This window comes from Tursiops truncatus, chromosome 11 (assembly GCF_011762595.2).
Source record: "Tursiops truncatus isolate mTurTru1 chromosome 11, mTurTru1.mat.Y, whole genome shotgun sequence".
NCBI classification, from domain to species: Eukaryota; Metazoa; Chordata; class Mammalia; order Artiodactyla; family Delphinidae; genus Tursiops; species Tursiops truncatus.
Window position 1 is genome coordinate 33,088,645 of NC_047044.1, and position 24,690 is coordinate 33,113,334.

The 24,690-nt window shown below is 35.8% G+C and overlaps 1 protein-coding gene across 1 annotated transcript in view; it reads left to right on the forward strand.

Annotated features, from left to right (window-relative positions):
* The window catches only part of MGAT4C (MGAT4 family member C), a 337,239-nt gene that overhangs the window by 52,939 nt on the left and 259,610 nt on the right, over positions 1–24,690 (forward strand). Inside the window, exon 2 of the mRNA XM_019952142.3 lies at positions 8,866–8,926. The gene's annotated coding sequence lies outside the window, so the exon portion shown is untranslated. The remainder of the gene's footprint in view (positions 1–8,865; positions 8,927–24,690) is intronic.

Below are 24,690 nucleotides of genomic sequence, written 5' to 3' on the forward strand. Positions count from 1 at the left end.
ACTGTGTGAGTTTATGGATATGTTAATTAGCTTGATTGTGGTAATCATTTAACAATGTATATGTACATCAAAACATCACATTGGAAATCTTAAATATATGCTGCTTTTTGTCAGTTATACCTCAATAAAGCAGGGGGGATAAAGGAAACTTATGGTTAGTCACAAACTTAAGGTCGGTTCTTAACGTTTTTAAAAAATGAGTATATTACATTACCTTGAATGTATGTGTGGGAATTATATTAGTATGTCTGAAATATCTTGTGTTAAAATTTTCAAAAGAAAAAATGAATGCCTGAGGTTATGATGCATAAGTAATGGAATATTTCTTCAATGATTTCATTAGTATTCTCCTTAGGAATTTTTATAGGACATACACAAGCTGAAAGATACGTATGCACCTGTAAATAGTTATCTGAATAGTCACAAACTAAATAGAAGCTAGCTGTTATTTGATAGCCAAAGATGTCACATAACTAATCCAGTGGACAGCAGCCTTCTCTTGGGAAATCTTATGTTTGGTACTTTAGAACTCATCCCACCATCACCCTTACACAGACACACACACTGAGGAAAGAGACAGCTTTATTGCTGGCTATTTAACACTTAAAAGAGGTGACGTTTTTCTCAATTAAGTCCTTTGTATTTTAGGGATTTTTAAACACACCTATGTAGTCTTTATTCAATGTGTATAAGGTACAATCAACTGGAACCTGTCTGATATTTCTAAAGTGCTAACAAGAAATAGTAGAGAAAATGAATTTAATTTTATTTAACTCTATGTTTGGCAAAAATTTTTAAAGTCAACTTTTCAGAAGTTAGTTCATTTTGGGGTAGTGGGGGCAGGCACAGGTAAGCTTTTTTCTTCAGAATAGCAAAACTCTCAAGGAGTAAAAAAAAACAAGTAGTCTTTTAGTTCTTCAGGATCTTACCTTATCAATTAAAAACAAATTCTCTTTTGAGAATCAAAATAAGTTTAAAATAAAACTCTAAAATGAGTTTAAGAGTACAAATATAATTTCATTTCAAATTATATTCACTTCTATTCTTTGAACAGAACAACTTCTTCTCAAGTTTAGTGAGAGAACCTATATCCTTAAATGGTTATTTCCTTGACTTTTACCCTATCTATTTGATTTTCATGAAGAGATTTTCTTTGAAATGCAGGCCATCTTTGGGGAAAAGAGGGAATGGGGATAAATTAGGGAATCTGCAATCCTCATTTTATTCTGGCAGATAATTCTGTTTTCAGCATAGAACAAGTAACAGGAAAGTTTAGCAAAGGAACAGAATGAAGAAATGGTAGAGCTGCCAAACTTCTCCCAATTCAGGTCATCACTGCATAGATTCCTTGTTTGGTGTAAAAAGAAGAGGACATGTGGAAATGGCGGGGGGAAGGGGAGGGTGGGATGAATTGGGAGGTTAGGATTGACATACATACACTACCTTGTGTAAAATAGATAGCTAGTGGGAACCTGCTGTATAGCACAGGGAGCTGAGCTCGGTGCTCTGTGGTGACTTAGATGGGTAGGATGGGGGAGAGTGGGGGGGAGGTCCAAGAGGGAGGAGATTAATGTATACATATAGCAGATTCACTTCATTGTACAGCAGAAACTAATACAACATTGTAAAGCAACTGTACTCCAATTAAAAAAAAAATAACCAAAACAGCAAGCATTCAACTCAAATGTAAGCACACAGACACATAAAAAACACATCCAAAAGACAAAGAAGAATGCCTTCCTGCAGCTATGGCTTAGCTTCAGTAGCTTTAACATTAAGAAATGATGGAATGAAGCTTCATTAGAGTTGAAAAGAGGGTAGTGAAGGACTGGAGATAAGATGTTGAAGTTTCATCAGGTTGCTGATGGGGATGTATTTGAAAGTAGACAGATTATAAGAGAAAATCTTGCATCTTCATGTATATATCTGGAATGCACTTGAAGTTTGTCTTTGTGCTTGCCATTATAAATTCACAGTTCTTAATATTTCAAACCATGAGTCCAGTTTTAATCCTGAGATTCCCTTTTTTACTGTTATGGCTCAGTAAGTTTAAAGGAAAATATGTAATAAAAATTATTTTGCCAAGACTTACTTCCTTCAGTAAAAACAAACCAAAACAAACACAGTTTTATGATGCAAAATGCTTAAAAAGTTAAAAATGGATACTTTTCATAAGAGAAAAGAAAAATTGTTTATATTTCTTCCATTTACCTTACTAATAGATCATTTCATTGTTTGAGGTGGCAATAGAATTATCTATATATCCACATTTCAGTTTCCATTTTGAAAGGTGTTTCCACTAAGATATAAGCTGAAGTTTAGGTCAGTTTCTAGAATAGCTCTTTTTAAGGGTCCTACTAAAGCTATTGTATGTGTCTTTTTGCATTCTTCCCTCCCTATTTTCTGCTTCCTGAAACTTGTAAAAGCTGCAATTGAGGTAACAAGATTCCAAATGCCTTAAAGGTGGAAGTCATTTGCTTAGAGTGGAAAATCAGAAGTGCTCCTGGGTCTGATGACCACAAAGCTGCCAAAGCAGCCCTGGACTTCTCATCTCGATCTCATTCGAGCCATCTATCTATCTATCTATCTATCTATCTATGTATCATCTATGTATCTATCTATCTGTCTGTCTGTATTTGTTATTATTATTTGTGCTGTTTGCCTTTGGACCCCATCTAACTTCTAGAAACAGTCATGATGATAAGGACAGCACTGAACATGGTATACACTCTGTTTGCATCAACCTTTCTTTGGTAATTTCAGTCGATAGTGTTCATTTGCTGATTCCTATGAATCACTCGCTCCAAGTGCGTGGTTTCCTGCCCATTCCCCATCATTTATTCATCAAGTATTTATTGAGTCAGGCATTGCTTTAAGTGCTGCGGATAGTAGCAGAAGAAAAAATTTTCCTCTACCCTCTAAGGTGTAGTACTGGGACTTTCGAATTGAACTGACAAAAAAACAGATTAAAAGGATAAAAGGCATATGTTCATTTATTTTGTTTTTACATGCATGTAGGCTCCATAGAAAAGAAGTGAACCCCCAAGAAGTGGTTAGACTTGGAAGCTTATATTTTTAACAAAGGGCAATAACTTGTGGACTAGACAAAGAAAGGGAAATTTGGGCTTCTAGGAGGGTAAATATATGGGGAAACTAATGGAAAGTAAAGCCTATTTTAGTAAGCTTTTTTGTTTGTTTTGTGGGTTTGTGTTTGTTTGTTTGTTTTGGTGAAGACTTAATGTTGATTCTCCATCTTCTTTAAGGCCATAAAATCTCCCAGAGAAAGGATTTAGGGCAGTCCTCATTTCTCTGAAGTTTCTGCTTTTAGTCACATAAGGGAATTCCTGAGAAGGCTTCTTTCTGAATCTGTTGATTCTCAATTACCTTCAGCTCAAAGTAATCCATATTCAAAAGTGGCATATGTTGGGGTGGTATATTCTGATTTCCTACAGGATATAATATAAAAGCAAACAGGGCCTCTGCTCTTTGTGGGACCTAAAACTGGTAATCATTTTACCAACAATAATAGAAATACATGTAAAATGGAATCTGTGACACTTGCTAGGAAAGAGAGATACTCATTACCATCAGGTAGTGTCAAAAGAGGTAGGGATTGTAGAAGGGCCAGGAGTGAGACAGCAGGTACAGTTCTCTCAACTAAAAATGGAATGTCTTTAGCAAAGAATAATTATCATCCCTAAAAATAGGCACCATATATCTCTTAAAGGATATTCTAAAATGGGGTAGAAAGTGGACAAACAAACATGTGAGATAGATCTGGTAATGTAAGATTTGGGTGAATATTATACCAGCAAAGAAACAGTGGAACCCTTGTGTGTTTGAGGAAAACAAAAACTATTATGCCAGGAGTATCTTGGATAATGGCATGTACTCTGTGTGTGTGTGTGTGTGTGTGTGTGTGTGTGTGTGTGTGGTGTGTGTGTGTATACACAGCAGGAAAGAATATAATCGGAGAGGCCATGGGGAGGAGTCTGAATTTTAGATTTTTGTTTAAGTATAATAGAAATCCATCAGAGTGTTGCTGATTGCAGATTTATTTGACATGGATAAACATATTTTTATATATGTTTAGCAAAATACAAGGGCATTTAGGAAATGGAGTAATCATATCTAGTTAATTATATCTAGTTGGGAGGAAAGGGAAAAATAAGTACCATTACAGATTTTCCTGTAAAGTAGTCTATGTTTGGTTCTCAAGGAGACAAATATCCAGTTCATTCATGAAAATCTATCTGATATATCCTTTCCTTTTTTAAGTTACTCTAATTTTATCCTCTTTGTGCTTTCTACTTTGTTAAAATAGTGTTTTATCCTATTGCCCCAAAGTTCTTTGTTTGATTCCTTAATATCCTCTTAGATTATAGTACCACTTGCTAAGCTCCAGGTACTCTAAAAACTACTCTATTATAGCACTCTTCACTCAGGGGTTAAGGATACAAGTTTTGGATCCAGACTATGTGGTTTGAATCTGTGCTTCTCCATATGCTGTGTGAATTGGGCAAATTTCTGAACTTCTATGTGCTCCAATTTTTCCATGTGTAAAATGAGCATAACAATACTGTCTATAAGGTTGTTATTAGGATTAAATGAGTTAATACACGTAAGTAGCAAAAAGTAGCATCTGACAAATATGCTAAAATACATATTAACTCTTTCTCTTATGATTACTATTGCATTATATATTGGAGACGATATCCATTCAACTGATTTGTGTGATTAAACAAAACTCCCCTTATAAAACATACCAACTGATGATCACAAAGACATCTACTACATAGTTTATCATCCAAACAGAGATTATAGCATTCACTTTTCAACTTTAAAAGCATTCTTCTAACTAATCAGAATGCTATTTCAAAATGTAAACTTGATAGTAGTCCTCCATTTTTAATGAAGTCAGTTTTATTATCTGACTAGCCCACTATTTTTCTTTCTAGTGTAATGTAGGTCTTGTTTTAAACTTGGTTCAGGCATACAGATGGCCAACAGGCACATGAAAAGATGCTCCACATTGCTAATTATTAGGGAAATGCAAATCAAAACTACAATCAGGTATTACCTCATGCCAGTCAGAATGGCCATCATCAGAAAATCCACAAACAGTAAATGCTGGAGAGGGTGTGGAGAAAAGGGCACCCTCATGCATTGTTGGTGGGAATGTAAATTGATACATCCAACATGGAGAGTAGTATGGAGGTTCCTTAAAAAACTAAAAATAGAACTACCGTATGACCCAGAAATCCCACTATTGGGCATATACCCAGAGGAAACCATAATTCAAAAAGACACATGCACCCCAGTGTTCATTGCAGCAGTGTTTACAATAGCCAGGACAAGGAAGCAACCAAAATGTCCATCAACAGAGGAATGGATAAAGAAGATGTGGTACATATATACAATGGAATATTACTCAGCCATAAAAAGGAATGAAATTGGGTCATTTGTAGAGATGTGGATGGACCTAGAGACTGTCACACAGAGTGAAGTAAGTCAGAAAGAGAAAAACAAATATCGTGTATTAATGCATACGTGTGGAATCTGAAAAAAATGGTACAGATGATCGTATTTACAAAGCAGAGATAGAGACACAGACGTAGAGAACAAATGTATGGATACCAAGGGGGACAGGGGGGTTGGGATGAATTAGGAGATTGGGATTGACATGTATACGCTACTGTGTATACACATATATACACTATGTATAAAATAGATAACTAATGAGAACCTACTGTATAGCACAGGGAAGTCTACTCAATACTCTGTGGTGACCTAAATGGGAAGGAAATCCAAAAAAGAGGGGATATATGTAAACGTATTGCTGATTCACTTTGCTGTACAGTAGAAACTAACACAATATTGTAAAGCAACTATACTCCAGTAAAAAAATTTTTAAAAAAATGCTTCAGCAGTTTCTCTTTTCTTCAGAAAATTCACTGTGACCCTTGTATGGCCCCCTCATCACTAATATCATCATAGATTACTTTCTATCATTGTCTCTGTCATCATCATATTCATCACCATCATCACCATCAATCATTTTCATGTCCTAAGCCTTGTGCTGAATATTTTATGTGGAATTTTCCTTTTAATCCTCACAAAACCTCATGAAGTGAGTATTTTTATTCTTGTCATTTATGAAATGGGGAAACTGAGGCTAAGAGAGTTTAGACTACTTTCCTAATTCATACAACTTGTGAGAGATAGAGCCAGATTTCAAAGCCTGATTGTCTGACACCAGAGCCCTTGGCATTGAACTTGTTATATCACCTCCCCTGTAAACATGTTCTTTAAAAGAAAAGTGAACAGGGCTTCCCTGGTTGCGCAGTGGTTGAGAGTCCGCCTGCCAATGCAGGGGACACGGGTTCGTGCCCTGGTCCGGGAAGATCCCACATGCCGCGGAGCGGCTGGGCCCGTGAGCCGTGGCCGCTGAGCCTGCGCGTCCCGAGCCTGTGCTCCGCAACGGGAGAGGCCACAGCAGTGAGAGGCCCACATACCGCAAAAAAAAAAAAAAAAAAAAAAAAGTGAACAACTATATGACTAAGTGCCTTTTCTTACCTCCTTTCTTTTACATCTCAGCCCCATTTCCTGCCACTCCCCCACATCACTGTGTACAATCCAGCCATTTCTATCTTATTTTCTTTGTACTGAAATGTTTATTTTGTCTCTAAGCTTTCACACATGCTGAACCCTCTTCCTGGAGCATTTTCCCTTGTCCAGCTTCTCTGGATGATACCTCATCATGTGAAGTGATAGATTCAATCACACTTATTCTTTTATACTTTTTATCATCTGCTCCACTTTTATTTGGTGCCCCATTCTGTTCTTACAGTCATAGTATTGATCACCTTCTATTTTAAATGTCAATTTACATGTCTCTGTCTCCCAACTAGACCATAGGTTCTGTTAGGGCAAGTACAGTGTCTGCCTTCTCTACCACTGAATTACTAGTGTGTTGGCACATAATGAACACTTGAGAACATAAAGGAAACTTGCATCACGTGGAGTTAAACAGTCAAGGAAGACTTTATTCAAGACTATTGTAAAAGGGAGGAGATATTGAACTTAACTCTGCTGAAATATATGGTGGGAAATTTTTAAGAGCTGACCTGATCTGGTCAAAAAATACTAGCAGATGAGGACTTCCCTGGTGGTGTAGTGGTTAAGAATCTGCCTGACAATGCAGGGGACAACGGTTCGAGCCCTGGTCCGGGAAGATCCCACATGCCGTGGAGCAACTAAGCCTGTGTGCCACAACTACTGAGCCTGGGCTCTAGAGCCTGCGAGCCACAACTACGGAAGCCCATACGCCTACAGCCCATGCTCCACAACGAGAAAAGCCACCGCAATGAGAAGCCCGCGCACCACAATAGAGAGTGGCCCCGCTCGCCACAACTAGAGGAGCAACCCGGGCAGCAACGAAGACCCAATGCAGCCAAAAATAAATAAATTAATTAATTAAAAATAATAATACTAGAAGATGTTAGGAGGAAGTTAGTCAATGTGATGAGGTCATTTGGGTTTGTTAATAGTGCCTATTATTAGGCTTGGACCCTCACCTAGACGCTAGGAGATAGAGACACTATTTTTCTTGATGATTACATCTCAAAAGGGTGGCTCCCAAGTCCTTGAGAAAGACATTCCTGTGCTGTGAAACTGGCAAGAGGTTGGGAAAAGAATTATATCTCAAAGGGCCAGAAAATTAATTCATAATTGCAAGTTTAAAGTAAATGCTCTGAGAAAAGAGAGGTCAGGGGCCTAAAATCAGAAGAAACCTATGTAAAGTTTAGTCAAGCCTAGGGGAATTGTAAGGCCATCTTAGTCAGGATCTATTTGTTAAATAAATGGATAATTAACCAGAAAATCTGAACACTCCATTATACAGTGAATAAAGTTTGACATGTAGTAATTAAGGACTTTTATATGAGTTTTTATTTATAAAATTTAAATACACACATGACATTTGGCTTTTTAAATATTCAAACTAATTGTTCTGATTACATTTGCATATTTCTCTAATTCATAAAAATAAACTAACATTATTATAATATGGTACTTCACAAGCAGGTTAATGTTTTAATTGAACATTTAGTTCTCAAATACTGAAGCTTCCAAGAAATTATTGACGATGTTAAAGTGCATTGTAAATAATAACTCAGTATAAACATAGTAACTGGATAGAGCAAAAATAATTTTGTTGCATGCTAACTGAAGTTCTTGCATATTTTAAATGGTGTTTAATATTGCTTAAATTATTGTGGCTGTAAAGAACATACATCTAATCTAATGAAACCTGTGTAATTTCAAAGAAGGTAAACTTAGTAGCTACATGAATATTACATTAATATTCCCCACAGTGTCATTGAATATGGTATTGGTTATGTTTTCATAGTATTTTTGCTTTCATTTTTTGTACATTAAGAATTTTATGAATCACCTCAAATATAGGACAGCACTTAATTTAGCTAAATCTATCGTAAGAATTTATCATTCTTTAAATTATATGGTTTACTTATTTTTCCTTTCCAGCATCACCCTTGTCTCTCCCAATTCCAGAAGCCCAACTATGTACATGTTTATGGAGGTTAATCCCGGACCTGAATTTCATTAACTGACCATAGCCATAGTTGAGTTTCTACAGTAATGAGTTCATTGGGCAGAAATTTTGTAAAGATATGGGGGAAAGAGGAGGGGTAAATATTATCTACATTTGAAAGGACCAAATTTACAAATCAGTACTCTTTTAAAGCAATTTTTTTCTCCTTGACTAACTGGGAGTTTATTTGCATGCATTCTAAGTGGCAGTGCATGGGAAACTAAGACTTTTGTTATTTTGATTTAACACAGACTCACCCAGAAAGCACAACCCTGATTTTTCATGAGAAGGACCATCTATGGAACCTAAAACGTGAGTACTATTTATTCTGTGCTACTGAATTCTGCTCTGCTATATAACTGACCTTGTGATAAGACGTGGCCTTTATTAAGATATATAATGAAAGTCTTGATTAAGTTTAAGTGTAGACCATAAGAAGTGCAGAAAGTAAGAACTGATGTGTCTGTTCTATTGTTCAGTTTAAAGAATTCTAGTAGTTAGTAGATACTTAACTTTGAAGAAGATAATATAACCGTGCTATTCACTGATACTTAGTTTAAAGCAGATAGCTTTATATACTTTTGATATTCCAATTTATTTATGGTTGATAAAATTTATAAAATAATCCCTTACAAATAAACATTTCCTATGCTATTTTGTACATAATTTATTTTTTCATCTTTTCTGTGATCAATATCCCTGAGTACTTAGAGCCTATATTTATTGTTTCAGTTTTTCTCTGAGTTTTTTTTCAAATGGAGTAAGTAGTCGGTTAAAGATAAAAGATTGGTGCACCTTTTTTCCTTGTTCTGTCACAGATCCGTCTTTCCATTACTTACTAATTGTTGGCATCTCTTCTCCCTGTTTGGCTTCTGATAAGTTGTCTTTGATAACCTGCTGTTTTGTTCTTGAACTTTGCCATGGCTACAACTGTGGGGTATCAGAACTGTCAAAAATAAAAGTAAAAGAGCAAGAGGCACAGAGCTTATGAAACTTAGAGAAGACATAAAGCCTGGTATCAACTGGTGAATTTTCCACTGGCAGGTAGTTTTCACTTTATCCCATTTGTTGTCACAGTACACAGTACCTGAAATAATAAGGGAATTTTTTCCCCCAATAAATGGACTATCGGGGCTGTTTGCTTTGTGAGAATCTGCGAAGGCAACATGCCATGTGGCTTTATCTTTGAAAGTGAGGATGAAACAAGCTTGCCTGGCTTCAGATAAGCGACTTAGAAGGAATCCTGTTCAGATGTACCTGTCACTAATTTATCTGGAGGTTTTGTGATTCATACATACTACTCTGTGTGCGATGAAGCATTAAATTGGTTTCCTCCGGGAGCAGGACACATTCAGGGGTCGTCAGACCTATGCTATAGGATGGTGCATGCTTGATTCATATAGCCTCTCACTACTGAATTTTTATCTGTTAGAGGACTGGTAACGTGAACATATGTTAGATGATCTCTTGGAACATTTCAACAGCAAAGGGATTGACAACAATTTGTCTATTAATATGCAGGTGTATGTAACAAAAAATTAATCAACCTTTCTGCTGTTAGTATAATCATTTATCCTGATAATTAAGTAGTTATACATATGTTTCCCAATAATGGCCTAGCCCTTGATGAATGCATTTCTATGACTCCTTTATTTATTGAAACAAAGGGATATGTACTTAAGTGCATTACTTTATAGTGGGAAAAAAATGCAGAGCTGATTTGAAACAGGTCTCCTGGAAGAAAATCTTTAGAAAGCAAAGAGTTTTCCCATTTATAATATAGTTTTCTACTGTGGCAATTCTACTTTGTTACTCTATATATTTTGAAAGAAAATGGCATACCTTGGAAAGTGAGACAGATACTGGTTCAAATTTGAAAGGAACATAAAAGAAAGAGATGTCTATTTATATGTTAACATTGTGCTGAGAGATTTTTCATATGGATTTTTTTTATGTGGTATATTTAACAAATGCAAAAATGAAAAAACCCTATTCTTCATTTTATTATTTCCATGATGGGGTATATAAAACTAAAACCTAATATCTTCCCTTGGGGTTTTTTTTTGTTTGTTTGTTTGTTTTTTGCAGTACGCGGGCCTCTCACTGTTGTGGCCTCTCCCATTCCGGAGCACAGGCTCCGGACGCGCAGGTTCAGTGGCCATGGCTCACGGGCCCAGCCGCTCCACGGCATGTGGGATCTTCCCGGACCAGGGCACGAACCCGTGTCCCCTGCATTGGCAGGCGGACTCTCAACCACTGCGCCACCAGGGAAGCCCTATGCTGCATTTTTATATAGTGTAAGTCTTCAGATTTTATCCTAGGTGTGAAAATGTGGAACATTTAACATAAACTGGAATTTTCCTATTAATGAGTTATATCATAATTAGGGCATTACTGTAGGAACCTACTAAGTCATTTATGCACGATTCACAATATTTAAATAAGATATTCTTCACATTTCACAATCCTTAAATTAAACTGTGGTCTTAAAACCTTGCAAGGCCTCCTAATAAACAGGAGTGTGAAGTAAATATATTTAATAATATTATTTTAAGATTTCAAAATATTAGTAAGCATTTTTCTGAAAAGAAAGGAAAGAAAGAAAAGCAGTTCATGAAACTAGGAAAAAAATACTGTTATACCATATGCAAAGTACACATGATTAGGCATATTTCTGCCCTCTTCTCTCCATTCCAATTTTGTTTTTTGCTATAGACAATAAAAAATGCATAACTTTGAATTTTCCATATCTTTTTTTAAACCTATTATATACCTCACTACAAGGTATTTTCTTAATTTTTTTTTTTAAGAAAAATCTTTTATAAATACAGACTAAATTCACGTTATTTTCAGAATGAAAATAGCATGAGCCATTTATGGAATAAAATGAACCATTTTGTTAGAGACATTTAAAGGATTTAACAAGTATTTTGTTGCTAAGATTATAATGGTACTTTTAAATAGTTTTTTATATCTATCATGAATTTTTCCTCTGTTCTTTTATAAGTTTAAGGTGTACAGCATTATAATTTAACATCTGTATACACCAAAGAGAGATTACCACCACAAGTCTAATTACCATCCAACTGCATACAGTTGACCCCCTTCACTTAATTTACCCACTCCTAAATCCCTTCTACTTAGGTAATCAGTAATCTTATCTCTATATATAAGTTTATTTTTATTGGTTAGTTTTGTTTTTTTAGATTTTACGTATGAGTGAAATCTTAAGGTATTTGTATTTTTCCATCTGACTTATTTCACTTAGCATTATTCTCTTAAGGTCCATCCAAGTTGTCACAAATGGCAGGATTTCATTCTTTTTATGGCTGAGTAGTATTCCATTGCATACATACACCACATCTTTATCCATTCTTTTATTGATGGACACTTATGTTGTTTCCACATCTTGGCTATTGTAAATAATGCTGCAGTGAACATAGGGGTACATATATCTTTTTGAATTAGTTTTCATGTTCTTCAGATAAACACCCAGAAGTTTAATAGCTGCGTCGTATTGTGATTCTATTCATAATTGTTTGAGGAATATCCATAACTATTTTCCATAGTGGCTACACCATTTTACAGTCCCATCAACAGTGTATGAGGGTTCCCTTTTTCCACATCCTCTACAACATTTGTTATTTCTTGTCTTTTCAATAACAGCCATTCTTTTTCTCTTTTCTTTACATGGTGAGTAAATCCCCACATTTCAGACTCTGCTTAAATAGATTAAATATCACCTCTTCTAAAAAGTATTTTCTAGTTGTCTAATCTAGTCTTGATCTCTCACAGACTTCTTTGATCTCATAGCATTTGCCATAATATTTAAGTATTTTACCTATATTTTATAAATATTAATTATATAAATAATATACTATATAGAGAGAGAAAGAATATTATTTACCTGTTTATATTTTGTCTGTTATACAAAACTTAAGCACAATTTCAGTGCCTAGCATAGTGCCTAGTATATAATAAATAGTCAATAAAATTTGTTGAGTTTATGAAATCAGATAATTAAAACAAAATAATTCCATAACTAAGAGTATAAGAAATATAAAGTATATATTAAATATATAGAACAGAAAGTTATATAATTACTGGTTAATTTAACAAAATAATTACAAATATCATATACAAACAGACAAGTCAGCAAGCTTCACACAGTAGCTTCTCCAGAAAACAACTGAACCCTACCAATACCTATTAGATATTAAGTGCCATGGAATCTGTAAGTAGTATTGTCTTACAGTAATTATGAAAATTTCCATGGATATCTTCTGAAATAGTTTAAAGAGAAACAAAAATATCTATGGTTTTTAAAAACAACCAGTTATTTTACAAGTGTTTATTGAGAGCTGACTGTGTATGAAACTGTGCAAAAGTCTATAGGAGATTTATTATTGTAAATGGTTAACTCTCACCTCATGGGATCAATATATAGTAAGAAAATTCAATATATACTTTTAAAAAGTTAAAGTAGAACTTTAACTATAGAGCAGAAGTTGAAAATGTTAATGGCATTTAGCAGAACTAGAGTTCATTTTTAGCTGAGGGAAATAGCAACAGCATACTGCAGAGGTTAATTTGACACTAATCTTTGAAGAAAGCTGAAGGAATTCTTGGCAGAGGGAATAGCATAAGAAAAGGCATGAAGAAGGTGTTTAGTAAGAATTAGTTGCTCATTTCAACAGGTATATCAAATAAATGTAGGAGGATATATTATGTAGGAGGATATATTATGTTATATAAATGTAGGAGGATATCAGATAAATGTAGGAGGATATATTATGTTATGTTTGGCAGCTGCTTTGGATGGAAGTTATATTTGAAAATAGATTAGGACAAGATTGTGGAAGATTTAATTCTAGTTTAAGAAATAGGGATTTTGTTGGCATGTAGCTAAGTCCCTAGAATATGTTCAATCTCTTCTTATTTTAGAAGCCTAAAAAAAAAAGAATGTGATTATTTTGAATGATGGTTTACACAGAAAAGTCTGGCATTACGTATTACAAGATCTCCCTTTTGTATGTGCTATATATTTGCATACATGCATACATGCCACACATACACATGTGTCAGGGTGTGTGTGTATATGTGTGTGTGCATAGTAAATGTGTATCACTTAATCTGGCTTTATTTTAAAAATAGATTAGAGGAGGAGTCAGTGTCATTATGTATGGAAACTACTGGTCACTTCAGCAAATACTCAATAAACTGATAAAGCAAGGAAACGTGAAATAAAATATCAGATGAAGGGCATATCTTTCAGAGTCACACTTGAGGAAGAACTCATAAGAATGATGACTTGTGAACTCATTATACATGTACATATATCCACTCTTTTTTTTAGATTCTTTTGCCATTTAGGCCATTACAGAGTATTGAGTAAAGTTCCCTATTCTATACAGTAGGTCCTTATTAGTTATCTATTTTATATTTAGTACTGTCTATATATCCATCCCAGTCTCCCAATTTATCCCTCCCCGCTTACTCCCTGGTAACCATAAGTTTGTTTTCTACATCTGTGACTCTACTTCCATTTTGTAAATAAGTTCATTTTTCCAAAAAAAAAAGTGTTTAATTAGACCTTGATGACCAAAAAGCCAAGATATCTGTAACCTATTACTTCCCTAAACATATTCTTTATAGCACATACAATGCAAGATGTAAATAGGAATTTTGTGATAATTTTTTTTGTAATTGATAATTTCAAAGAAATTTGGGAAATATCATGTACAATACCTGTTTTAGATATGAAAAAACACAACAACCTATTAAAAACATGAACCATTACACTAATAAATTTGTTGCTGTTTAACCCAGTATTTACCAAACTAATTTAACTACTGTGTAACACTTATTATTTTAATTTTTTTTTTTTGCGGTATGTGGGCCTCTCACTGCTGTGGCCTCTCCCGTTGCGGAGCACAGGCTCCGGACACACAGGCTCAGCGGCCATGGCTCACGGGCCCAGCCGCTCCGCGGCATGTGGGATCTTCCCGGACCGGGGCACGAACCCGCATTCCCTGCATTGGCAGGCAGACTCTCAACCACTGCGGCACCAGGGAAGCCCTGTAACACTTATTTTAAGGCCATGATCTTTCCATGATTCTATGTTGCCTCGATGCAGATTTACAGTATCATTTTCTGAAAGCATTTACAGTAAGAAAAATAAATGCAAACTTTTATTGTTTGGTATTTTATGAACTGTCTAAGAATCTTGGCATATTTCTAGATAGCAAAGTTATTCTCCTATATTTTCTCTCTTTTTTTTAACAACTTTATTGGAGTATAATTGCTTTAAAATGGTGTATTACTTTGTACTGTATAACAGAGTGAATCAGCTATATGTATACATATATCCCCATATCCACTCCCTCTTGAAACTCCCTCCCACCCTCCCTATCCTACCCCTCTAGGGCAACACAAAGCACCAAGCTAATCTCCATGTGCTCTGCAGCTTCTTCCCACTAGCTATCTATTTTACATTTGGTAGTGTATATATGACAATGCTACTCTCTCACTTCGTCCCAGCTTACACTTCCCCCTCCCCGTGTCCTCAAGTCCATTCTTGACGTCAGCGTCTTTATTCCTGTCCTGCCCCTAGGTTCTCCAGAAACATTTTTGTTTGTTTTTTTAGATTCCATATGTAAGTGTTAGCATATGGTATTTCTATTTCTCTTTCTGACTTAACTTCACTCTGTATGACAGTCTCTAGGTCCAGCCACCTCACTGCAAATAACTCAATTTCATTTCTTTTTATGGCTGAGTAATATTCCATTGTATATATGTGCCACATCTTCTTTATCCATTCATCTGTCAATGGACATTTAGGTTGCTTCCATGTACTGGCTATCGTAAATAGAGCTGCAATGAACATTGGGGTACATGACTCTTTTTGAATTATGGTTTTCTCAGGGTATGTGCCCAATACTGGGATTGCTGGGTCATATAGTAGTTCTGTGTTTAGTTTTTTAAGGAACCTCCATACTGCTCTCCATAGGGGCTGTATGAATTTACATTCTTACCAACAGTGCAGGAGGGTTCCCTTTCTCCACACCCTCTCCAGCATTTTCTGTTTGTAGATTTTTGATGATGGCCATTCTGACTGGTGTGAGGTTATAACTCATTGTAGTTTTGATTTGCAATTCTCTAATGATTAATGAGGTCGAGCATTTTTTTTCGTGTGTTTGTTGGCAGTCTGTATGTCTTCTTTGCAGAAATGTCTATTTAGGTGTTCTGCCCATTTTTGGATTGGGTTGTTTGTTTTTTTGATATTGAGCTGCATAAGCTGCATGTATATTTTGGAGATGAATCCTTTGTCAGTTGCTTCATTTGCAAATATTTTCTCCCATTCTGAGGGTGGTATTTTTGTCTTGTTTATGTTTTCCTTTACTGTGCAAAAGTTTTTACGTTTCATAGGTCCCATTTGTTTATTTTTGTTTTTATTCCCATTTCTCTAGGAGGTGGTCAAAAAGGATCTTGCTGTGATTTGTGTCATAGAGAGTTCTGCCTACATTTTCCTCTAAGAATTTTATAGTGTCTAGCCTTACGTTTAGGTCTTTAATCCATTTTGAGTTTATTTTTGTGTATGGTGTTAGGGACTGTTCTAATTTCATTCTTTTACATGTAGCTGTCCAGTTTTCCCAGCACCACTTATTGAAGAGGCTGTCTTTTCTCCATTGTATATTCTTACTATATCAAAGATAGGCTGACCATATGTGTGTGGGTTTATCTCTGGGCTTTCTATCCTGTTCCATTGATCTATATTTCTGTTTTTGTGCCAGTACCATGCTGTCATGATTATTGTAGCTTTCTAACATAGTCTGAAATCCAGGAGCCTGATTCCTCCAGCTCCATTTTTCATTCTCAAGATTGCTTTGGCTATTCGGGGTCTTTTGTGTTTCCATACTTATTGTGAAATGTTTTGTTCTAGTTCTGTGAAAAATGTCATTGGTAGTTTGATAGGGATTGCATTGAATCTGTAGATTGCTTTGGGTAGTAGAGTCATTTTCACAATGTTGATTCTTCCAATCCAAGAACATGGTATATATCTCTCCATTTGTTTGCATCATCTTTAATTTCTTTCATTACTGTCTTATACTTTTCTGCATACAGGTCTTTTGTCTCAGGTAGGTTTATTCCTAGGTATTCTATTCTTTTTGTTACAACAGTAAATGGGAATAATTCCTTAAATTCTCTTTCAGAGTAGTAATCATTAGTGTATAGGAATGCAAAAGATTTCTGTGCATTAGTATTGTATTCTGCTACATTACCAAATTCATTGATTAGCTCTAGTAGTTTTCTGGTAGCATCTTTAGGTTTCTCTATGTATAGTGTCACGTCATCTGCAAACAGTGACAGCTTTACTTCTTTTCCAATTTGGATTCCTTTTATTTCTTTTTCTTCTCTGATTGCTGTGGCTAAAACTTTCAAAACTATGTTGAATAATAGTGGTGAGAGTGGGCAACCTTGTCTTGTTCCTGATCTTAGTGGAAGTGGTTTCAGTTTTTCACCATTGAGAACTATGGTGGTTGTGGGTTTGTCATATATGGCCTTTATTATGTTGAGGTAAGTTCCCTCTATGACTACTTTCTGGAGGGTTTTTATCATAAATGGTGTTGAATTTTGTCAAAAGCTTTTTCTGCATCTATTCAGATGATCATATGGATTTTAATCCTTCAATTTTTTAATATGGTGTATCACGTTGATTGATTTGTATATATTGAAGAATCCTTGCATTCCTGGGATAAACCCACTTGATCATGGTGTATGATCTTTTTAATGTGCTGTTGGATTCTGTTTGCTAGAATTTTGTTGAGGATTTTTGCATGTATGTTCATCAGTGATATTGGCCTGTAGTCTTCTCTCTTTGTGACATCTTTCTCTGGTTTTGGTATCAGGGTGATGGTGGTCTTGTAGAATGAATTTGGGAGTGTTCCTTCCTCTGCTATATTTTGGACGAGTTTGAGAAGGATAAGTGTTAGCTCTTCTCTGAATGTTTGATAGAATTCACCAGTGATGCCATCTGGTCCTGGGCTTTTATTTGTTGGAAGATTTTTCATCACAGTTTCCATTTCAGTGCTTGTGATTGGTCTGTTTATATTTTCTATTTCTTCCTGGTTCAGTCTAGGAAGGTTGAACTTTTCTAAAAATTTGTCCATTTCTTCCAGGTTGTCCATTTTATTGGCATATAGTTGCTTGTAGTAATCTCTCATGATCCTTTGTATTTCTGCATGTCAGTTGTTATTTCTCCTTTTTCATTTCTAAATCTATTGATTTGAGTCTTCTCCCTTTTTTTCTTGATGCGTCTGGCTAGTGGTTTATCACTTTTGTTTATCTTCTCAAAGAACCAGCTTTGGTTTTATTGATCTTTGTTATTGTTTCCTTAATTTCTTTTTCCCTTATTTCTGATCTGATCTTTATGATTTCTTTTCTTCTGCTAACTTTATGGTTTTTTGATCTTCTTTCGCTAATTGTTTTAGGGGTAAGGTTAGGTTGTTTATTTGAGATGTTTCTTGTTTTGTAAGGTAAGACTGTATTGCTATAAACTTCCCTCTTAGAACTGCTTTTGCTGCATCCCATAGGTTTTGGGTTGTCATGTTTTCACTGTCATTTTTTCCTAGGTATTTTTTTATTTCCTCTTTGATTTCTTTAGTGATCTCTTGGTTATTTAGTGGTGTATTGTTTAGCCTCCATGTGTTTGTATTTTTTACAGTTTTTTTTTTTCCTGTAATTGATATCTAGTCTCATAGCATTGTGTTTGGAAAATATACTTCATATGATTTCAGTTTTCTTACAATTTACCAAGACTTTATTTGTGACCCAAGATATGATCTATCCTGGAGAATGTTCCACAAGCACTTGAGAAGAAAGTGTATTCTGTTGTTTTTGGATGAAATGTCATATAAATACCAATTGTTTTGGATGAAATGTCATATAAATACCAATTAAGTCCATCTTGTTTAATGTGTCATTTAAAGCTTGTGTTTCCTTATTTATTTTCATTTTGGATGATACATCCATTTGGGAAAGTGGAGTGTTAAAGTCCTCCACTATTATTGTGTTATTGTCATTTGCCCCTTTTATGGCTGTTAGTATTTGCCTTATGTATTGAGGTGCTCCTATGTTGTATGCATAAATATTTACAATTGTTATATCTTCTTCTTGGATCGATTTTGGATCATCTTTACTCTCATTATTCTGAATTCTTTTTCAGGTAGACTGCCTATTTCCTCTTCATTTGTTTGGTCTGATGGGTTTTTACCTTGCTACTTCATCTGCTGTGTATTTCTGTGTCTTCTCATTTTGCTTAACTTACTGTGTTTGGGGTCTTCTTTTCACAGGCTGCAGGTTCGTAGTTCCCATTGATTTTGGTGTCTGCCCCCAGTGGCTAAGGTTGGTTCAGTAGGTTTTGTAGGCTTCCTCGTGGAGGGGATGGTTCCTGTGTTCTGGTGGATGAGACTTGATCTTGTCTTTCTGGTGGGCAGGACCGCGTCCGGTGGTGTGTTTGGGGGGGGGGGGGGCTGTGAACTTATGTTTTTAGGCAGCCTCTCTGCTAATGGGTAGGTTGTGTTCCTGTCTTGCTAGTTGTTTGCCCTAGGGTGTCCAGCACTATAGCTTGCTGGTCATTGAGTGGAGCTGGGTCTTAGCTTTGAGATGGAGATCTCTGTGAGAGCTTTTGCCATTTGATGTTATGTGGAGCTGGGAGGTCTCTGGTGGACCAATGTCCTGAATTCAGCTCTTCCACCTCAGAGGCTCAGGCCTGACACCGGGCCAGAGCATGGAGACCCTGTCAGCTACTCAGCTCAGAAGGAAAGGGATAAGAAAGAAAGAAAGGAAGGAAGGAAGGAAGGGAGGAAGGGAGGAAGGGAAGAAGAGAAAGAAATAAAATAAAGTTATTAAAATAGAAAAAAAATATGTTATTAAAAATAAAGAAAAGAAAGAAAGAAGAGAACAGCCAAACGAAAAAACAAATGCACCAATTATAACAAGTGCTAAGAACTGTACAAAAAAAAAAAAAAAAATACGACAGACAGACCCCTAGGACAAATGGTAAAAGCAAAGCTATACAGACAAAATCACACAAAGCAGCATACACATACACACTCACAAAAAGAGAAAAAGAAAAATATATATTTATTAAAGAAAAAAGGAAGAGAGCAACCAAATCAATAAACAAATATACCAATGATAATAAGCTGTAAATACTAAATGAAAATAAACATAAAAGCAGAAACAAATTAGATGCAGAAAATAAACCCCAAGTCTACAGTTGCTCCCAAAGTCCACCACCTCAATTTTGGATGATTCGTTTTCTGTTCTGATATTCCACAGATGAAGGGTACATCAAGGTGATTGTGGAGATTTAATCCGCTGCTCCTGAGGCTGCTGCGAGAAATTTCCCTTTCTCTTCTTTGTTCGCACAGCTCCCGGGGTTCAGCTTTGGATTTGACCCCACCTCTGCGTGTAGGTCACCTGAGGGCATCTGTTCCCTGCCCAGACAGGAGCGGGTTAAAGTAGCAGCTGATTAGGGCGCTGTGGCTCACTCAGGCCAGGGGAGGCAGGAGTACGGAATGCAGGGCAAGCCTGTGGCGGCAGAGGCCTGTGTGACGTTGCACCAGTCTGAGGTGCACCTTGTGTTCTCCCAGGGAAGTTGTCCTTGGATCACGGGACTGTGGCAGTGGCGGGCTGCACAGGCTCCCAGGAGGGGAGGTGTGGACAGTGACCTCTGCTTGCACACAGGTGTCTTGGTGGCTACAGCAGCAGCCTTAGTGTTTCTTGCCCATCTCTGGTTTCCGCACTGATAGCTGCAGCTTGCGCTAGTCTCTGGAGCTCATTAGGCAGTGCTCCAAATCCCCTCTCCTTGCACACCCCAAAATTATGGTCTCTTGCCTCTTAGGCAGGTCCAGACTTTTTCCCGGACTCCCTCCTGGCTAGCTGTGGCGCACTAGCCCCCTTCAGGCTGTGTTCACGCAGCCAACCCCAGTCCTCTCCCTGGCATCTGACCAGTGAAGCCCAAGCCTCAGCTCCCAGTCTCTAAGTGCCCAGGCGGGTGAGCAGACAAGCCTCTCAGGCTGGTGAGTGCTGGTTGGCACCAATCCTCTTTGCGGGAATCTCTCCGCTTTGCCCTCTGCACTCCTGTTGCTACGCTTTCCTCCGTGGCTCCGAAGCTTCACCCCCTAGCCCACCCCCGTCTTCACCAGTGAAGGGGCTTCCTAGTGTGTGGAAACTTCCTCCTTCACAGGTCCCTCCCAGAGGTGCAGGTCCCATCCCTATTCTTTTGTCTCTGTTTTTCCTTTTTTCTTTTGTCCTACCCAGGTACGTGGGGGAGTTTCTTGCCTTTTGGGATGTCTGAAGTCTTCTGCCAGCATTCAGTAGGTATTCTGTAGGAGTTGTTCCACATGTAGATGTATTTTTGATGTATTTGTGTGAAGGAAGGTGATTTCCACGGCTTACTCCTCTGCCATCTTGAAGGTTCCTCTATAGTTTCTTCTAGAATCTTTTTACCTCCAGCTTTACATTTTGTTCTATGAACCAGCTAAATAATTTTTGTGTGTTGGCAAAGTAGGGATCAACAATAATTTTTAAGTACAAATATCCATTTAATTCCAGTATAATTTCATAAATACTTTCCTTCCTCATTGAGTTGACTAAGGCCTTGTTCCAAAATTAATTGAAAATATGTGTGTGAGATATTTTATTGTTCTATTGATCTTTTTGTGTATTATTAAATTCTTAAAGTATGCTATTGAGATATCTATTACTACATATTAAGAGCAAGTTTTGAAATAAGTTACTGTAACTCTATCAAATGTCTCCATTTTCAAGATTATTTTGACTATTCCAGATCCTTTTCCATTTCATCTTAGAACTAGTTAAGATTCTTATGATATTTTGACTGAAATTGTATTAAAGCTAACAAATCAGGAAAAATTGGCATCTTAAAAATAATGAGTCTTCTCATTTATAAAGCATAGCTCTCCTTTTACTTACGTCTTATTTTCTTTCTCTCTGAAGCAATTCATAGTTTCCATAATAGAGATCCCACACATATTTTGTTAGATTTATTCCTATTTAATATTTATTGATGCTATCATTAATGGAAACATTTTAAAGTGTTTATTTCTCATTGTAAGTATAGACAAATACAGTTTTTATACCAATATTTTATCCTGTGAGCTTGCTAAATTTATTGTACTTATTACTTTAAGTAGCTACTTGTAGATTCTGTAGGCTTTTCTATATACACAGGCATATTACTAATATTAAGGTTTCCATGCCAACATTTGTATTTTCATTTCTCTTTGTCCAATTTCACTAGCTAGGACTTCCATTACAATGTTGAATAGAAATGGTGAGAACTGATTCTCTTGTAATATTCCCAATGGTAGGAGAGAAATACTGAAAGTATGATTTTAGTTTTCACACATATTCTTTTTTTTTTTTTTGCGGTATGTGGGCCTCTCACTCTTGTGGCCTCTCCCGTTGCGGAGCACAGGCTCCAGACGCGCAGGCTCAGCGGCCATAGCTCACAGGCCCAGCCGCTCCGCGGCATGTGGGATCTTCCCACACCGGGGCGTGAACCCATGTCCCCTGCATTGGCAGGCAGACTCTCAACCACTGCACCACCAGGGAAGCCCCTCACATATATTCTTAATGGGATTGAGAGAGTTCTACTCTGTGCCTAGGAGTTTAAAAGTTTTTATCATGAATGAGTCCTGGATTTCAAATAATATTTTTCTGCATCTTTTGTGATGATCTTATTATTTGTCTTCTCTATAATATATATATATATATATATATATGGCAAATTGCATTGATTAATTTCTGAATGCTAAATCAGCCATGCATTCCTGGAATATATTCTACTTGGTCATCATGTAACATGCTTCATATATATGACTGGATATGATTTGCTAATACTGTCTTAAAAATTTTTATGTTTATGAAAAATATTGGACTGTAATTTTCTTTCCTTTCAGGTCTTTATCTCATTTGGTTTCAAGACATAAAATAAGCTTTGAAAGGATTACTTTCCATGATTTTCTAAGTTTGTGTCTTATTTCTTCTTCAAGTAATTGATAAGATTCACTAGAAAGCTACTTAAAGAGCTATCTTAGGGCTTCCCTGGTGGCGCAGTGGTTGAGAATCTGCCTGCCAATGCAGGGGACATGGGTTTGAGCCCTGGTCTGGGAAGATCCCACATGCCGCGGAGCAACTGGGCCCGTGAGCCACAATTACTGAGCCTGTGCGTCTGGAGCCTGTGCTCCACAGAGAACAAGAGAGGCAGCGATAGTGAGAGGCCCGCGCACGTGATGAAGAGTGGCCCCCGCTTGCCACAACTAGAGAAAGCCCTCGCACAGAAACGAAGACCCAACACAGCCATAAATAAATAATTAAAAAAAAAAAAAAGAGCTATGTTAGTAGCTCTTTAAATAGCCTGGAATTTTCTTTATGGAAAAGTTTTGAATTGTAAATATAATTTCCTCAATAAATAAAGGGATATTCAGTTTATCTTTATTACCTTATGTCAGCTATGGCAATTTATGTTGTTCAGAAAATTTGTCTATTGTGTCTAAATTATTGTATCTATTTACATAAAATTATTCATAAAATACTATTAGGAAATATTATGAAATTTTATTGTTGGTTAGATCTGTAGCACTGTTCACCTCATTCTTGATATTGGTATTTTGAATTTACCTTCTTTGTTTTCCACAAATATAAGTAAGAATATAATAATTTTAGTAATCTTTTCAAATTTTTAAAATTTTGTTGATTTTTTCATATTTTTTGATTTTCAAATTTATCAATATTATTAATTTTCCTTTCTTCTGATCTTTTTGAATTTTAAATAGATATTTATTTTCCATCTTCTAAAGGTAGAAGATTAGATTATTATTTTTTACTTCAGTTCTTCACCAATAGAATAATTTAAACTTATCAAATTTTGTCCACATGCTGCTTAAACTATTACACAATTTTTGGCATGGTCTGCTTTCATTATTGTACAGTTTGAAATGATATCCAAATTCCTTTGTATTTTATTCTTTGAGCCATGGATTATTCACAAGTTTAATCTTTAATTTCTAATTATTTTGAGATTTTCTGCCTATTTTTTAATTGGTTCTTAATTAATAGCTTTGTGGTAAAATAGTATACTGTACATTATTTAATTGATTAAAATTTATTGGGAGTTTTTCATAGCCCACTATATGATGAATGCTCTATGTACTGAAAAGAATATGTTTGGGAAATAGTGCTCTGTAAATATCAATTAGTTAATGTAAGTTGATAATTTTGTTCACTGTTTTTCTTGTCTTTTTGCTTTCAATTACCAAAGCAGTGTTAAAATCTCCATACAAAAGTGTAGATTCTTTCTTCACTTCTGCCAGTTTTTGTCTCATGTATTTCAAAATTGTGCTCTTAAGTACACATATAATTAGGTTCTTTATGTCTTCTCAATGAATTGACCCCTTTTATCACTGGGAAATATTTCTTTGATGCCTGCTAATACTCTTTGTCGTGATATCTACTTTGTCTACAATTTTTTAATCCTATTAAGTAAATATTAAATAATCATTCACTGAAACTGAATTAGTATAATAAATAATCAATATAAATGAATATATTTATTAAAATGTCTCCCAAGTAATTGAATAAAAATACTGCTCATACATTTATTTTATGTAGAAAAGAATTTGAAAGCTTACAAAATAAAAATTAAATCAGGATATGCATATAATATTTAACTGAGAGACTTTAAGTCCTGAGTAAATAATTAAAAGCCATATGTAGAAATTTGCAGCTAATAGGGACATTAGTGGTCAGTGTTCCATTTTACATATCGAAAAATTAATACTGTGAGAAGCCAAAAACTAGTCCCCAAACACAAATATTGTTAAGGTCTAGAATATCAATGCTCTTTGTTCTTCAAACTACTGATATAAGGTCCTTGTGGAGATATCCAAAACTGAAAGAAATAAGGGTTTCAAAAATTTACTGCTAATAGGAAAATGGAAAATATCAATGTAATAATATTCTTAAACAGCTTCCTAAATCTTCAG